At 50.4% G+C, this 15951-nt stretch overlaps 1 pseudogene across 2 annotated transcripts in view; it reads right to left on the bottom strand.

Annotated features, from left to right (window-relative positions):
* Positions 1–1304: 1304 nt before the first annotated feature.
* Positions 1305–15951, bottom strand: part of LOC146869834 (beta-1,3-galactosyltransferase 9 pseudogene) — a 198830-nt pseudogene continuing 184183 nt past the window's right edge. The window contains exon 3 of one of the 2 annotated variants that reach the window (XR_014967650.1): positions 1305–3434. The product of XR_014967650.1 is annotated as a beta-1,3-galactosyltransferase 9 pseudogene, transcript variant X2 (transcript). The remainder of the gene's footprint in view (positions 3435–15951) is intronic. The other variant, XR_014967632.1, reaches the window with a different exon arrangement.

The raw sequence follows: 15951 nt of genomic DNA on the forward strand, positions 1-15951 counted from the left end.
TCTCTCCCCAGGGTCTCCCCTTACCTCCGCTAATGCTTTAAGGAACAGCGAGAGGGGCTTCTAAACAACTCACCCTGCAAACCAAAGTACGTTTGGCAGCAGAATGCTGCATGTAAAGGGGTGAGCTTGTGGAGAGCATTAGAAAATGTGAGAAGGTTATAAACTTCAAGACTTATGATGCTACACAAATTCCTTTGGACAGGACTGCACAGAACAGCAGGCCAACTAGAAGCCTGAAACATGGTTTCCCAAAAGATGCCGGACAGGGGGGTATCTAGAAGGTGCAAGAGAATCCCAAAAGGAAGGGAAAGAAAATAACAGAAGATTCAGATAGCGGTGCCAGGAGATGGTGCCAGGAGATGGTGCCGACGGCGGCCCCAGGAGAGGGTGCCCACAGCGGCCCCAGGAGAGGGTGCCAAAGGCCAGGCGAGTGTGCCCACGGCGGGACCAGGCGAGGGTGCCCACGGCGGGGCCAGGCGAGGGTGTCCGCAGCGGGGGCCAGGCGAGGGTGCCGATGGCGGGACCAGGAGAGGGTGCCCGCGGCGGGGCCAGGCGATGGTGCCCACGGCGGGGGCCAGGCGAGGGTGCCCACGGCGGGGGCCAGGCGAGGGTGCCCATGGCGGGGGCCAGGCAAGGGTGCCCACGGCGGGGGCTAGGAGAGGGTGCCCCCGGCGGGGGCCAGGCGAGGGTGCCCACGGCGGGGGCCAGGCGAGGGTGCCCACGGCGGGGGCCAGGCGAGGGTGCCCACGGCAGGGGCCAGGCGAGGGTGCCCATGGCAGGGCCAGGCGAGGGTGCCCACGGCGGGACCAGGAGAGGGTGCCCACGGCGGGGGCCAGGCGAGGGTGCCCACGACGGGGGCCAGGCGAGGGTGCCCATGGCAGGGGCCAGGCGAGGGTGCCCACGGCGGGGCCAGGCGATGGTGCCCACGGCGGGACCAGGAGAGGGTGAGCACGGCGGGGCCAAAAGTTGGTGCCGACAATGGGGCCAACAGAGGATGCAGGTAACTGGACTAAAAGAAGGTGCAGAACAATGGAACTTCCATAAAGTGCAGAAGGAAACTTCGAAAAGTGCAAACATCTAGACTAACCTGCAGTTCAGGTCAGTCAGCCTGCCACCAGTGCACCTTTGAACAGCTGATCTCTAGAAGGTGCGGAACAGTGATTCCCAGACAGTGAAGAACGGGACTCACAAAAGGTGCAGACAGCAGGACTCCAAGGACTTGTGGAACATCTATTCCCAGAAGATGCACTGCAGGACTGCAGAAGGTGCAGACAGCACAAAGAGACACAGAAGAAACATCTTTTAAGAATATATTTTATTTGGTCACTAAATGTGTAACAGGTTGGCCATAGTCCCCTGTGCAGTCCCCCGTGCAGTAGCATTTTTACAACAAAGAGCATTTCCTGAGCCTCACTTGGCCACAGCTAACATGTCACAGTGATTTCCACAACTATCTCTGACTAGTTCTAATTGACTGTTCCCTCAGTAGCCGTTCTGTGCTGCCGCTAACTAGCCACAGTTCAGCTTCCCTTCCTTGGATTTCTCAACAATATTGCTCCATAAATGACCACATTAAATTCTAGGCTTCAGTGCAAAAATACTTGAAGCAGTCAACATTCAACAGGTTGAGGGCACCAACGGTATGGTAAGATGCTGACGTTGATTTCTCTTCGTGATCTTCTGCTCACAGTTGGAATCTGTATCCAAGATGGGGTAGATACAGCCGAAAACACCTGATGCATGTGTGACCCTTGGTGCACGGCAGGTCTGTTTCATCTGCTGGAGCAAGGGTTTAATTGGGGGGTCCTCCCATATGCACCACTTTCACTGCCTTCCCACATCATCTGCTCTCCTTGGAGGACCATGTGGGAATAGGTTCCAGTTTCACGTGCTGAGGTTTTGAGTTCATCCAGGCTCAAGACTTCTCCAGGACAGACTGGCTCGACCCTGTCTGCAGCCGGGGCTTGAGTGTTTTGATGGTACGCTGTGAATGACGACCTTCTCTGTAGCTCTCCAGCTCTCCAGTCAGAGCGAAGTGAATCGATTGAGGAGCTTACAGTGCAGAAGTCCTATGTGATTCTGAATCCAAGAGCACTTGTGGCCATCTTGAATGAGCTGCCACACCTTCTCCATCTCGCTGGGCTTAACATGATGGGAGGTGAAGATAATTTGGTAGCAGCAAGCATCCTCGATGTAGTGTAGGGTCCCTGAGATCTTCGACAAGTGCGTAGGTGCAATCCCCAGCTTCTGGGTGCAGATCCCAACATAGACGTCCTCCATCGGGCAGAATGGAATCTCCAAGGAGGCGACGTAGAATTTCAGTGCCACATCCCCAGAGACCAGGTATGCTGTACCACAGCAGTATGGCGGAAAGTATTTTTCTGGGTATGTGACTTCCGACACGTAATATTTGCTAGAGGAGTCGCGTATAGGATTAGCCAACCAGTGGATGCGGCCGATATACAGGTCTGTTGGCTTCTCTCCCAAAGACTGGAGGTAGCCAACCAGCCCTTCTAAGTTCACATAAACATCGTCGTCCACCTTCAGGACGTAGCGGACATGGGGGCAGAATGTGGCCGTCCACTGCATGATCATCACAGTCTTGCGAGTCAGGTTGCGGTAGGTGTCAGTGAAGAGCCCTTGGACTATGTCGCCGTGCTGGGCAGATTCCTCCTCTATTTCTGCCTGAGCTGTCTGCGAGGTCGACATTCCCAGGGCAAAGAGAGTCAAAATATAATGTCCCCCAACCACCCGGATTCTCGACCAGGTCTTCCTGATGGCCCGTCGGTTTACAACATTGGAAGGTGCACTAATCACGAAGCTCACCATGAAGGGGGTGTCTGGTTGGCACGCTTTGGCATTAGCGATATGGTAGTAGGCAGGCGTTCTCAGGCGCAGGAAGGTGCTGTTAAAGTTTGCAGTCTTAGCTCGCAGCTCAGAAGTGCGGCTCTTCACCAGCAGTGGGAAGACTGTCCTAGAAAGTGCCTCTTCCAGCAGTCCCACATCAACCAGGGTCAATATCAGGAAGGTAGAACCCAGGAAGAGCAAGAATTTGAGCAAACGCAAGGAGCGGAATTTTCTGCAACACATCCATCGCCAGTGCTGCATTGCCGCAGCCTTCTGAGGCTGTTGACTGTTTGGAGGTTCCCTGTCCTGCAGCACTTGCTATCGGACTGCCACGTTCATTGGGTCAATCACTGCAGGAACAAGTGACAAACTAAAGTCTCTACTCATTGAAGTCTCTGGTCACAGGTGGAACTCGCAGAAACGTCCCACTGGGTGGTCACTGGTGGACCTCTGCCTTGTATGTTCAAATGCGCCATGTGGTCGGCCTGGCAGGGATCCAGAAGACTTCTATCCATCAAGGTCTTCTGGTCACTGGTGCGACTCTTCTGGGCAGCATCAGTAGTTGGTCAGCAGAACACCGATCAAACCTGAAAGATAGCAAGAGAGCTGCATCAGCAAACAATCACACGTGCATGCTCCGAGACAGCAGGATGTGCAGGTCATAATTCAGCATTCATGATGAGTGCAGAAGAACTACTCCAACATGGGTGCAAAACTCCAAGAAAGCCTCCACTCCTGGTGGAGAGGGTGTTTACGCTAGAGCTCCTTTCAACCCCTGAGATAACCTCTTTTTCTTTGACACCCATGAGTTCTTGCAAACAGGCAGTTTCACCAAATGCAGCAAAAGATCTTGGCGCATCAGAGAAGGCCTCTGTGGCCCACACAGACCTGAAGCCTTCTTTTCCTGCCAAGTCATACTTTGAATACTCTTGGCACAGGCTGAGCAGAGCCCCTCTCCCATTTACAAGACAACAGATGCCCTGCAGGCTGCTGTCTGTGTGTGTAATCTACAACATGGAATCTAAGATGTACAGAAGCTTCTACAGCGTCATATAAGCACCTGGGCACCAAGCCTGCCACTTGCCTGTGGCCTCCAGTTCCTACTTGTTCCAGCCTGATCCAGTGACACCACTGCTGCCTGGGTTTCCCTGCCCATGTTTCCTGCTCACCGATCTTCCTGCCAACTATGCCTCGCCCAACCTAGGATCTACATAATGCAGAGCACAGCAGGCGTTTTGCAGGCGTGCCACAAGTAAGCCAGTCTGCACCTGTCCATGCCCAGCGTCATGTCCTCTGGCACTCCCGCAGATACACTATTGTCGAGTTCTACACTCTCGACCCCTGATGCTGCAACAAACACTGCCACTGCGCCGACCCACGCTCTAGGGTAGGACCTTTCACCCGCACCCACTGCCACTTGCCACAGCGCTCGCACCAGCCCACCAACCAACCCCATGCTGAACACACCACCAACCCTACCTGAACAAAAACACCAACTCACATGTGCCCTTCTCAACACATACTCACTATGGAAACACCACCAAGATTTGGGACCTCATCTACACCCTCACACCCAATGTCCTTGCCCTCACTGAGATGTTGCTCAATCCCACTTCTGTGCCCAACATCACCACTGCAATACCCGAAGGATACAAGATCGCCCATCGCAAAGCCTGGCGGAGGAATGGCCATCATACACAAGGAATCCATCCAATGCACCAGCACAAATAACATCACCCCAGCCATGGAACACCTCCACTTCTGACTCCAAACAGATAACAAAACAACTATCAGGAGCACGTCCAGCCTTCTGCAACTTCATCACCTCCGTCGCCATAGACTTCACCAACTATATTTTCCTTTGCAACCTCCACTTCCATCTTGACAATCACAATGACATCAACACTACCGACCTCCGACAGCATGAACAACATCGGATTCACCAAACTCGTCCACGACTCCACGCATTTTGCAAGCCACATGCCAGAACCAATCTTCACCTCCAGGGACTGCATCAAGTACAGCCACACCATGGAATTCACCTGGACCAACCACTCCATCGTCCACTTCAACATCATCAGCTCACGGACCTCTGCCCCCAGTCTGCCCACCGCAGCGGGAGCAAAGTCTCTGAGAACACATAGATCAACACCCCCCCACCCCATCTCTAACCTAGACCAGAACATCAGCCACTTCAACAGCTGGATCACCAAATGCGCTGACAGCATCGCTCCCATTGGCAACAACACCCACAGAAGGTCCACCAAGCGAGCTAGCAGGTACACTGAAGATTCCAGAATCTCTAAATACACTGTAAACAACTGGAAAGGAGATGGCATACTAACAAGGACACAACTAACAAGACCGCTTATTAGAGGGCCCTTAACTTTGATGACAGAGATGAGAGAATTGAAGGAAAACGCTTTAGCCTCACGCATAGAATCAAGCTCCACTAAGCAAAGAAATCTTCAACATTGTCAAAGAATTCTCCAACCTCCAACCCCTCAGCTACAACAAACAACATTGCTCCCTTACAGGAATTATGGGACAACCTTGCAAACTTTTTCCACTACAAGATCGCCAAAATCAACAGAAACCTCAAAATCCAGTCCACGGTCACTTACTTCTTTAAGCAACACGCCGAGAACTGAAACTCAGTCTCCGTTCTCGAACTCCGATTGCCGAGACTGACGCTTCAGTTCTCAGCATTCATTGCCTATAGATCCGACTTCTAGCGGTACGACCACCCTTCAACACGGGTCAAATTTTGAAAATCAAACACTGAATCACACAACTTAGCATAGGACACTTGCTTCCTGCACTGGTACCATTAAGGATTAGATTGGTCCCCTCCGCAAAACATTGCGGATGTGACGTACGGACACCACATCCCCCAGTTGGTTGCCCACCCCAGTCCTGAGGAAGACCAGCAGGCCGAGGCCCCAAGTACCCTCTGTGCCCCAAGTCGGGTCGAAACGTCAACACCTATACCCATTGAACCTGGACCTAACAGCCCCCATCTATGTCGTGCTAAAGAATGATACACTCTTGGATTGTGTAAAATATGTAAACAGACCGTGTAAACTATTGATACTACTAGGCCAGTTCACCAAGATTTATATTTCTCTATCAATTGAATTGTTGAACCATTTTCTAAATCCTTCTTCTATTTTCACCTGGGATCCTTCCCATTCACCACACTTGAGCACTCACTCCTTTGCACGATCTCTTGGAACAACCACTCTGAAATGTTGTTGTTTATAAACAGATGAATGCAGTAAAGTCTATAACTGCTTTTCCAATTATGACTGAATAAAATAAGTTATTTTGGATATCTTTGGCTGTTGCACGTTATTCCTTGTTAGGTTTTAATTACTATGAGCGGTCAACTCATGAGCTCGAAAGATTGATTTGTTATAATTGATTTATATTACATAAAGAAAAGGTTTAATCTACACATCTTCAACCTAGGGGAAGCGAGAATCAGCCACGTACTCGCCACCTTGTTTAACACCTCAATTGCCATGGCCTCCATTCCAGAGGACTGGAAACATGCAGAAGTCCACACCCTACTAAAGAAACCATCGGCAGGGCCCAGCAAAAAAGCCATCAACAAACAACAATCCTAACATCTGCACGACTCGTCCCAATTTCCACAGCAACCACAGCACTGAGACCGCCTTCATCGCGGTTACTGATGCTATCCAAGCCCTACTCGACAGAGAAGTGACTGTGGCTCGAACCTTCCCAGACTTCTTTGCAGCCTTCTATAAGGTCTCCGACCCAGCACTCTCCACCCGGCTGCACAACAGAGGCATCCAAGGAGCAGCTCTCAGATGGATCACCTCTTTCCTCACCAGAAGAACGCAAAAGGTCTGCCTTCCTCCCCTCACCTCCAAACCCAAGGAAATCATCTGTGGAGTACCCCAAGGATCGTCGCTCATTCCTACCCTCCTCAACACTTAAATGACACCTGTGGCCAGCATCGTCAAAACCCACGGACTCCTATCCTGCACCGACGACACAGAACTCATCCTCTCCCAAGACACCACCAACACCAACTTCAACAACTGCATGACAGACGTCGCCAACTGGATAAAGGACAACTGCCTGAAGCTCAACACGGACAACGCAGAGGTACTGATTTCCAGAAACAAAAGCTTCCCATGGGATGCATCCTGATGGCCCTCAGAATCCGGACCTACTCGTATGCCCACTGACCATGCTATGAACGTAGACATTATTCTGGACGACAAGCTAACCATGATGACTCAGACCCACTCCATCTCCTCCTCCAGCTGCTTCTTCCTCTGCATGCTTCGTTAGATATGCAAATGACTACCCAGAAGCTCAAGATGCTCCATCACCCAGGGCCCTCATCTCCAGCCGACTGGACTGTTCAACGCTCTCTACGCAAGGATCGCAGCTCACCTCCTTGCAGCAGCCAAATTCATCCTGGATCACCCTAGACAAACTCACCTCACCGCCTGCCTCAGGGAACTCCACTGACTTCCTGTACAGAAAAGATGCCAGTTCAAGCTCCCGACCCATGCATACAAGGCACTCCACAAGTGCGACTCACCTAGTTGAACCACCGCCTGAACTTCCACCAGACACCTCTGCTCTGCAGCCCTTTCACTAACCCTCACCCCTTGCATCCAACGTAGCAGATGTGAAAGTAGCTCCTTCCCCTACCTAGCAGCGAAGACATGGAACAAGCTACCCTTTCATCCTTGGACCTTCGCATCTCGCCCAGAATTCCGAAAGTCCTTGAAGACCTGGCTATTCAGCTAATCAACTGGACCCTGTCGGGGTCCTCACGGGTGACAAGAAGAGTTCTACAAATCCATTGATTGAACTGCATCAAGGCGCTAGATCCTCTGCATCTAGATATCATGAAATCTAGATTATAACAGCACCTGCATTACACCAGAAGAAACACGTTTATTTAACAGTTTTATAAAGCTCTCGGGCTGTATAAAAATGTAAATAGTATATGGATGCTTGGCTTTTCAACAACAAATACAAACAACACTTAGCAGAGAACAGCTTTTAGTAAAGAACTGCAGCAACGTTGGGCTCAGTGAACAAACAGATGGTTGGGAGAGAAGGAAGTCAATACGATTGGTTTGGATAGAGTCTGCTAAGGTGAATGTTTAGATGTCCTCGGAAGGAAATCAGCGATGGTGTGGCACTATGTCCACTGACCGTGCATATCAGACAGACATGGCTGCTCCAGACAATGGTTGGTGGTGGGTTTGGGTCATGGGGTCTCCTGGAGAAGCGCCTTCCATGTCTGCCTGACATATGTAGGTGATCGGAGAGAGAGGTTGGTCTGTTATGGATTATAGCTTTGCAGGTGAGGTAACCAGGGCCGGACTGGGAACCCAAAGCAGCCCTGGTACATTTGTTCAGCCAAGCCCCCGTACAGTACATAGTGAGCGCAGCGATCGAGCCGGACCACTACAAGGTTTGTAGGGGGTTCTCAGCACCCCCCCACGACAATTTGGGCAAAAATGGTGCATTCTACAACACATATTTCATTATATATTCAATTGTATTCGTTTTTAAAGCATAGTAAATGATGACCTTACTGTTCACCAGCATACTGCAATCTTTCTTGGGCCCTCTCATCTCTCGATAGTCCATTTCTTACATATTTTATTGTTTTATAGCGCCTCTCATACCAGTGCAGAGTTTCGGAGCACTTTACATCACACACAAATACGAAGACATTGAATCATACATCTGTAAATCAGTGTATAGAAAATAACCATTATGTATCAGAGGTGAAGATTGTACTTTGAGGCCCGGTAAAGGTTAAGGTAGGTACGAAAGGGGTTGAAAGGAGTATGTTTTATGAGCATGTGGTGGTGAAAGAGGTCTATGTGTGGCATGAAGTGCTGAGTAATGGACAAAAGTGGACCAAAAGTAGTGGCATCTTTCATCGCAGGCAGAGGGGAGGAGGAGTTGTGAGAGTAGGTGAAGCAATGAAGGGTGTAGTAGTTACATGTCGATGGATGCCACGGATATGTTGGGTGGAGAGATGGGTGGTGGAAGCAGCAGTGTGAGTGGAAGTGAGAGAGGAGAGGGCCCTTGTGAAAGGTGGTCTGGGAAGAGTTGTGAGGCAGGAACTCAGAGAGCAAAGTCTAAGAGAACGACTGCTACCAGCTAGGTTATTGGACAGTGCTTGGATGTAAATGTTCGACGTTTTCCATCTTGTTCGATGTATACTTGGTTTACAGCATAATAGGTTTATTTTGGTACATAAAGAAATGAGATATGTTATATGCCTACATCAGTTAGAATGTGGGTGTCTAGGGCTCTTTGCCACATGTGCTCTCTATGTGGCGGGCGAGGGGTGGAATATTCCTGGGTTGTTAGAGAATTGGTACTGTGTTGATATCAAAGGTAGGCAGGACGAGGGGTAGGTTACGGGCCGCAGACTGCGCATGGAACTGAACTGCAATAATCTTGCGGACCCCTGCCTGGATTTAAGGCACATTATGGCCTATGAGTAAGGGTTGATTTATGGATTCCTACTGGGGTGAGCATAATATAGATACTTAGGATATATTGCATCATAACCAGGGATTGCCTAGAATAATACTCTAGATACCCACTCTAAATTTGGGTCTGGGAACACATTTTGTTTTATCCTGAAGAAACGCTAAGGATCCAGTACTGGAGCGACAGAGCGTGAAAGATGTCGACCTGAATAGTGAAACCTCGACAGTTCACTACATCACACTCACTGAGCAGTGGTGCTTCCTAACTCAGCGCACACTACCCAGTCTTAGTTTATAATCTTACAGAAGAATCTTTGATTAAAGCTTAATTTACTTTCCTTGAGGTAATTTAAGATCACACTCTCCACTTTACATATTATAATCCACACACTCGCATACATCATCACAGCTGATACAAGAAAAGATCTCCGAAAAACTGCCCTCTCGCGCGGCCCGTAAAGCATTGTAGGCCCGGCCCCACGAGGAGCAAAAGGTCCAATGATGAAGCATAACACCCACATGCGTGTGTGAGGGCAACACTTCCAAATAAGGACGACCCCCCTAGAAACATAGACTCCAACCAGTTACGTCTCCACCTTTTTCTAACCTTTTTTAACCTTCTCCACTTAGGAACAAGTACCCACATTAATTATACGTATTAACCATAGTTGAAGCACAGGTACTGGACCTTTATCTGGCTCCGTGTCCCCCTCAATGTGATATATGATGTCAAAGGGCCACCAGGCAAGTCGGTTATGGCTAGATTGGCCTGGGATCTCTGTATCGGGTCATTCTTCGGTTGATAAAGAAGAAGTTTCTCCTGTAGTGACTGCGTGGAGATTGTGTGGGAGGGAGAGGTGTGGCGAAGCGGCCAGAGCAGGTGACTCCGGAGGGCGGGGCTCACGCATCATGTGGCTCTGGGCAATAGCCGGTGCTTAATTTGAGCAGGTGCTTTCCGGTGCTCAGCACCGGCACCTAATCCTCAGCACCGATGCTTATAGCACCAGTTAAGGACACACTCTTTTGAAAGGCGGGTGATTTTCCACAGAATCACAGGATGTTGAGCCACGCAGAGACTCGAACCTGGATCCCCAGCTCCAAAATTAGCAGGTGTAGCCATTAGGCCAAGTCCTCTCCAGAAAAATCAGTGCCAGGCCTCTTGTCAGGAGAAAGTTTGCCCCAGCACATTTCTCCTGCTAGCACTGCCTCCTGAGGAGAGCCCCGGCACTTTTTATTTTACAAAGTAACCACTGGCAATAGCTCACTTAGGGCCTCATGTAGGTAGCGAAATACCGGTCGGTAACGGCCGATTTTCGGTAAATATGCCGTTACCGACCGGTATTCAGACAAGTGAGATGTAGGAGTCCAAAAACCACTTTTCGGTAAATATGAGGCGGTAAATACCGATTCATAGTTACCGAATTCTAAAATACCGATTCATATTTACCGAATACATAATTAACGAATCGGTAAATATGAAGTGGTAAATATGAAGTGGTAAAAATTTAAAATGACATGTAGGAGCAGTCGGTAATTAAGAAATCCAGGAAAATCGGTAAATAAGAGTCGGTAATTAACACGGATTGAAAGCAGGTGGTAACCATCAACAATGCACATAAGCAATCCCAAAATGCAACAGCGTGGACAACATGGCCGCCATGTACGTCATTGCAAGGCGCCTACGTCTACAGGCAGCAGGACTGAGGGTGTGGCGACGGGAGGAACAAATCTACAGACAGCGCATCACACTATTACAGCTGACTGATGCAGAGATACATGAGAGGTACAGGCTACACCCCGAAACCATCATGGACCTGATAAGGGACCTGCACCCACTCCTGGACCAGCCAACAAGAAGGGCGCACGCCATACCACCACATGTGCAGGTGCTCTGCAGCCTACATCTACTGGCATCCGGCAGTTATCAGGTGGTGATAGCTGCGGTGGGTGTTGTATCCCAGAGTTGCCAGTCCCGTTTCTTCAGGAAGTTCCTGGATGCCATGATGCAGAGAATGCACCACTACATAAGCTTCCCAAACACACAGGCTGCACTGCAGAAAACAAAAACAGACTTTTATCACATGGCACAGTTCCCCCATGTCATCGGCTGTATTGATGGTACACACATCCCAATCTGTCCACCAGCTGATACAGAGCACATCTACAGGAACAGGAAGTCCACCCACTCCATCAATGTGCAGGTGATCTGTGATGCAGGGAACATCATCACAGATATTGTTGCAAAGTTTCCTGGGAGCACCCACGACTCTTACATCTTCCAGAATAGTGGGATCTACACACGACTGAGTGCCGGCGAATTCGGAGAGGGATACCTGCTGGGTAAGTAACAGTGACGCCCCTTGAAACCTGCAAATCAGAGTGTATAGAGGCATGTAACTGATGGTTCCCTTTTACTCATCCAGGCGACAGTGCATATGCATGCCGTTCATTCATCCTCACTCCCTACCTACACCCAGCAACCCAGAGTGAGAGACGATACAACGTGGCCCACAAAACAACACGCAATGTGGTGGAGCGCACGTTTGGACTACTGAAGAGCAGGTTCCGCTGCCTCCACAAGAGCGGAGGCGCACGCCAGTACAAACCCATCACCTGCTGCAAGATTATTGCCACTTGTGCAATGCTGCACAACCTTGCCACGAAAAAAGGTACAGATGTGGAACTAACATATTTTGAGGACAACGAGGATGAGTCAGGCCAGCCAGAGGGCAGCGCAGCTAGAGTGCCAACTGCAATCGATGGGAGAGAGAGACGGGCAGAGATCACATGCAACTATTTCTGAGTAAGTGAGGGGAAACAGCGAGTTGTGAGAAGTCATGACGTAGTTTAATGTGGCACCACGCCATGAACACATGAACAGGCCAATCTGGCAATATACCATCTATACAAGGAGTATGTCCAGGGTTACGTCACCCAATGGGAAGTGGCTAAGCAGGGCCACATCAATGTTTGCGCATACGCGCTGCAGTGGTGGATTGCACGGCCTGTGCATCCTCACTAGAGCCAACCCCAAGCCGCCTGCTGCTCCTGCGTGCTTCGGGGACGGGGGGTGTGATGCTGCTGCTGGTGTCGATGCTCTCCGCAGCATCCCCTGCAGCAGTTGTCGACGCCTGACTAGTCAATAGCACCCCTAGTGCACTTGTCACCTGCACCATCCCCCGAGACAGGTCGCTGCAGCACTGTGTTAGGCCCTCCTGCATCGTCACAGAGCGCCGGCAAAGTAGGGAAGTCGCAGTTGCCAGACGGTTGAGTGCCCTGCTGGTAGTGTCCCTTCTCTGGCGTTCCCGGCGCCGTGCTTCGATGTCAGCATCTAATTTGCTGCACAACTGCTGGATTGACTGGGACATGTCCCGAATGCCCGCAGCCATGCCGCCAATGTTTGTGTCCATGTTGACTAAGCTTGTCTTCATCACCCGCATGTGCCTCTGGACTGACATAACTGCCTTTGATTGCAGGCGCTGTTGCTTCAACATTTGGCCCTCGAGCCCCAAGAAGACACCATGGCCGTCAGTGGGTGCTGGTGGACTCTGGACACGCGACCTGCGGCGCCCTCTTGCTCCCGTCTGTGCTGCCTGTGAGGTGTGGGGCACAGTGGGATGGCTCCCTTCCTGGTGCCCGGTGCGGTCTTCTGGGCCCATGCTGTCGTCTGACGAGGTGTCGAAGGCTCGTAGCCTGGCTGCTGGACGCCTCCTCATTCTCACACCTGCAAGCGGAGATGTGGCCGGTGATTCGAACATGAGTGGCGATGCTGGCTGTGGTTGTGGTGATGCTGGCTCTCGGTGAGGTGATGCTGGCTCTGTGTGCGGCGAGGCTGGCTGTGTTGGTGGTTCGGCTGCCAGTGGGCCTGCTCCCTGGTCTGAACTCGTGCTGGCTAGAGGTGATTTTGTGGCCGGTGTGCCGTCTCCCCTGCAGCATGCCCTGTACTGCATGATGTCACATCTGTGGACAGAAAAACAACATTGGCTCAGTGTCCCCGAAGGGCTGCATTGCAAGCGTCACAATAAATCATTTCACATTCCAATCTGTCCTCTGTCTCCTTGTGCCTCGAGTGCGTGACATGCCTTGTTGCCCTGTGACATTTACGTCATGGTTAGTGTTGCCCTGACTACATCTCCCGGAATGCATTGCCTGTCTGCACTGACACGTGTGGACTGCAGTGTGATTCTCGTTTCACAATGGGGGATGTGGGATAGGGGTAGGGGAGGCTACATTGCTGTGCTTTCGTCTTACCTTGGTGTGTTGCGGCTCTGGCAGAGCTGTCGGCGTCCCCAAGACCCACGACGCTCTCTTGCTCGATTGTGGCCGCCACCAGCTCCTCCAGTTCGGTGAGGGCAGGTGCCCTGTTGGTTCCACCTCCGGTCTGGCTGGCCTCCTTCTGGATGTCGCCCATCTTCCTCTTGGTCACAATCCTCAGGTCATACCAGCGCTTTTTGAGGACCTCAATGTCCCTGTGGGTCACTCCCACAGCATTGACCTGCGCCTGGATGGCCAGCCATATGTTGCGCTTTTCGGCCTCAGGCACTTGCAGGGATTGCCTCCCAAACAGCTTCTGGTGCTGCTTCACCACCTCCTCCACCAGCACCTGGAGTTCCTTGGGGCTGAATTTGAGCTTCCTCCTCCTTTCCCCTCCGTCTTTCTGTGTTCTCTGGCTGGACATGCTGTTCGTTTCCCGCTCGCACATGCAACTGCTCCCTGCCTCTCCTCTGCACTCCAAGCCTCTCCAGGGTCGGCTAATTATGTACACCTGCCTGGGTGTGGCCACGTCGGCTAATTGTGTACACCTGCCTGGGTGTGGGCAGTTCCTGGTTGGGTGGGCTGTCGTTGCACAGGATTAGCTGTTTCGTCAAGTCATGTGATGTTATTTACCGAATCCGTACATACCGATTCGGTATTTTCCGATTCGGTAGATACCACCTCGGTATTTTCCGAATCAGTAGATACCACCTCGGTATTTTCCGATTCGGTAATTATCACCTCGGTATTTACCGAATCGGTGAATTCCGATTCGTATTTACCGAATGTTACCGAATCGGTAACTGTTACCGAATTTTTACCTACATATAACTTACCGATTCTAATTTACCGATTCGGTACGGCTCGGTATTTAAGAACCGGTAAAATTTATTTACCTACATGAGGCCCTTAATCTCCCCAACGGCACCCAGCGCCCGGATACCCTTGGGGTTGATAAGTTCACGTGTTACAAATGTGGAATTATTAATATTTATTAATTGTGTGTACAACTTTTTCCTGTGGAAGGTGATCAAATGTTTTGTAATCGTCCACTTTCTCTTCACATCCATCACTATAACAGACAAAGTTCCTTCTAGGTTCAGGCAGCCTGGAGAAGGCTCTTCCACAAGTTGCCGAAAACGCACTCTGCTCACTGGACTCTGGAAGAGCTTACGAACTACTGCTGCTTCTAGACCTATGAGGTGCCTTTGTCATGGCCCTTCATGTCTCTGATGTGCATGTATTTTTCCAGAATATTGACTAACGGTGTAGAGATAAAATGGTTCACCTTGTATTTATCAAATGGACCCTGAGCAGTTGAAAGGGGTAACTCTTCAACGATGTCCGTCTGCAGCAAGGGGTCCCTCAAGGCTCCGCTCAATCGGCTATCTTGACCTTCGTTTGGGACCACTCTGGAATATCTTTAAGAATTCTCAAATACTTTATCATCAACATGCTGAGTACACCCAGATCTGTTTCAATATTTTGACACCAAGTGACATCTCTCTTCTCCCCAGCACCCTGCAGAATGCCCAAAGATGGCGATCGAATCGCCACCTAAACCTTAGCTCCTAAAAACAGTTTCTGGTGATTTCCCTGAAAAACTCCATCCTTCTTGGTCAATCATGGATTGCTTCCTGTTCTCCCCTGGATTGTGAGCAGGTTGTTGCGAATCGCTGAGACGCGTTCTAACCATGGCCAAGACCACACATTACCAACTAGGGTTGCTTGGAGTAACAGGAAGGTATGTCATCCTGAACATGAATTAAAGTCCTTAGTTCAGGCCTTTAGTCATACCAGACTGGAACATGGAAATCCGCCTCTCACGGCCTTCCGAAACGCCCCCTCTTTTGTCGTGTTTTTTTTGTGTGCTACATGCGGAGGCTTGCTTGGATTCTGCATACAAGATATTTGACCACATTACCCCAGTTTATATAGCACTACATTGGCTTCCCTTGGGAGCAACGGTGCGATTTAAGACACCCCGCGTCTTCTCTGACTCGATACACCACTTGATCTGACTGGGAAATTGAAAATAGTGGTCTACCAGGGCTTTCAAAGAAAGCAATGCATGAAGTAATCCTTCTATGGCAGCTCCATGAGAATTTGGAATTCACTTCAACCACCTCTATGTACCACTCCCTGAAAATCTTCGTCTTCCAAAACAGTTTGGTTGAGACTTATGAGAGTTTCTGCTCTTCCAGTGTTCAAGCCCTAGTGGTCACTTTTCCACTGATGGGCCCAGTTGGATGGGCCCTGTTGGACAGCCCCGCTCCTCGTTGTCCCATCGTGGTCACCGCCCGCAGAGTGGTCCAGGCTGATCGCTACACTTTGTGATTTC

This window comes from Triturus cristatus, chromosome 1_1, assembly GCF_964204655.1.
Source record: "Triturus cristatus chromosome 1_1, aTriCri1.1, whole genome shotgun sequence".
In the NCBI taxonomy this organism is placed as follows: Eukaryota; Metazoa; Chordata; class Amphibia; order Caudata; family Salamandridae; genus Triturus; species Triturus cristatus.